General features: G+C 38.6%; 1 pseudogene; it reads left to right on the top strand.

The window, feature by feature from the left end:
- Positions 1 to 904: 904 nt before the first annotated feature.
- Positions 905 to 1,579, top strand: LOC143885896 (putative mitochondrial protein AtMg00860 pseudogene; annotated as a pseudogene).
- Positions 1,580 to 2,415: the final 836 nt, after the last annotated feature.

Here is a 2,415-nt window from a genome sequence, read left to right as displayed (position 1 = left end):
TACCTTCAAATCCATTCAAGGTATATGTTGGCAATGGAGACTATCGCATTTGTAATAAACAATGTAAAGGGGTTTAATTACACCTGCAGCAGCACAAATTTGAAGTGGATTTGTTTGTTTTACCTATACAAGGAGAAGAGATCGTATTGGGAATTCAATGGTTAGAGGTATTGGGTCCTATATTGACAAATTACAGGAATCTTACAATGGATTTCTATCAGGAAGGAAAGCCAGTTCGTTTGGTAGGAGAAACTACATTGAAACAAGATCCCCTCTCAGTTACAAAACTACAAAATTGATTCACTGTAACAATATTGCTTCTTGTTTCCAATTAAAGGCTGTGGAAATGAGTGAAACCACATCTAAGGACGCATCACAATTATCAAAGGATATTCAAGATTTATTAACGGAATTTGGAGTTACCTTCAAGCAGCCTACAGAACTACCACCAAATAGAGCAGAAGATCATCATATACATTTACTCCCTAATGCTAAACCAGTGAATGTTAGGCCTTTCAGGTATCCTAATTTTCAAAAGAATGAAATAGAAAAACTGGTGAAAGAAATGTTGGAAGCAGGAATTATCAGACCTAGCCACAGTCCTTTCTCATCACCAGTCCTACTAGTCAAAAAGGAGGATGGGAGTTGGAGATTTTGTGTGGACTATAGGGCGCTCAAAGCAATTACCATTCGAGACAGGTTTCCAATTCCTACAATTGATGAGCTTATGGATGAACTGCGTGGTGCTACTCTATTCTCAAAGTTAGATTTAAGGCTGGATATCATCAAATCGAATTAAAGAAGGGGACATACCTAAGACTGCATTCAGAACTCATCAAGGCCATATGTGTTTTTGGTAATGCCCTTTGGCTTCACAAATACCCCTTCAATATTCCAATCTATCATGAATCAGGTATTTCAGCCTTTTCTCCGAAAATTTGTGACAGTTTTCTTTGATGTTATATTGGTACATAGCAATTCACTAAAAGATCATATCACACACCTTGAGCTGGTACTGAAGTGTTTGGTATCTAACAAATTATATGCCAAACTTAGCAAGTGTATGTTCTTCCAAAATTCCGTAGAGTATTTGGGATATATTGTGTCTGCAAATGCTGTTATACCAGACCCAAAGAAGATTGAGGCTATGAAGGAGTGGCCAGTACCAAGGTCCCTCAAGCAACTAAAGGGATTCCTCGGGCTGACTGGTTACTATAGAAGATTCGTACAAGGGTATGCATCAATTGCCGCACCCTTAACAAATCTATTAAAGAAGGAAGCCTTCCACTGGAACACAGAATCTCAGCTGGCTTTTGAAAAATTGAAGCAGAAAATGCAACAATTACCAGTACTAGCCTTACCAGATTTCAGCAAAACTTTTGAATTAGAAACTGACGCCTCTGGGAGTGGAATTGGAGCTGTATTGGTCCAAGAGGGACATCCTATTGCCTTTTTCAGCAAGAAACTAAGTACACAAATGTTAGCAGCTTCAACTTTTGCTAGGGAACTTCATGCCAGTAGGAAGTTTTTGTACAGCAAGAAACTCAGACTATACAAAAATGGAGACAATACTTACTAGGAAGACCCTTTATCATCAAAACTGACCATAGAAGCCTCAAAGAATTGATGAGTCAGGTAATCCAGACACCTGAACAACAACAATATCTCAATAAATTGTTGGGGTTCACTTATACCATTATATACAAACCAGGGAAAGAAAATAAAGTTACAGATGCTCTTTCGAGAGTTCTTACAACCGATGACAGTACTCTAGATCAACAAACAGCTGTTCCGGAAAATATCATAATGGCATACTCTGCACTGGTTTTTCCTCTTCTGGATAATTTCAGAATCACAAGACACTGGTAGATGATAATTACACAGTCAGAGAGGGCATATTATATTACAAAGGGACAATCAGAGTAGGGACTAATCAGTCTATAAAGGAGCAATTGATGAAGGAATTTCATGCGTCACCATTCGGAAGACATGCAGGCATTCTGAGGACATTCATCAGACTGTTAGCTAATTTTTTTTGGCCTAAAATGAGGAATGATGTCAAAGAATTTGTTGGCAAGTGTCTGATATGCCAAAAGGTTAAGTATCCTACCACAGTACCAGCTAGACTTCTTCAACCCTTACCTGTTCCTAAAAATGTATGGGAGGATATAGCTATGGACTTTATCACAGGATTGCCCATGTCACAAGGGTATTCTGTCATTTTGGTAGTGGTAGACCGCTTGACCAAATTTGCCCATTTTGGAGCCTTACCAACTCACTACAATGCAGTGAAAGTGGGTCAACTTTTTACTGATACTGTAGTTAAACTCCATGGGTTTCCCAAGACTATCATTTCAGATAAAGACCCAATCTTCATCGGCTAATTTTGGACTCATCTTTTCAAGCTGAGCGGAA

This window comes from Tasmannia lanceolata, unplaced genomic scaffold (genome assembly GCF_043159265.1).
Source record: "Tasmannia lanceolata isolate RefF3 unplaced genomic scaffold, GAP_Taslan_0.1 ptg000011l, whole genome shotgun sequence".
Taxonomy (NCBI): domain Eukaryota; kingdom Viridiplantae; phylum Streptophyta; class Magnoliopsida; order Canellales; family Winteraceae; genus Tasmannia; species Tasmannia lanceolata.
Note: the sequence above shows the minus strand (reverse complement) of the source record. Positions and strands in the feature narration are given on the sequence as shown.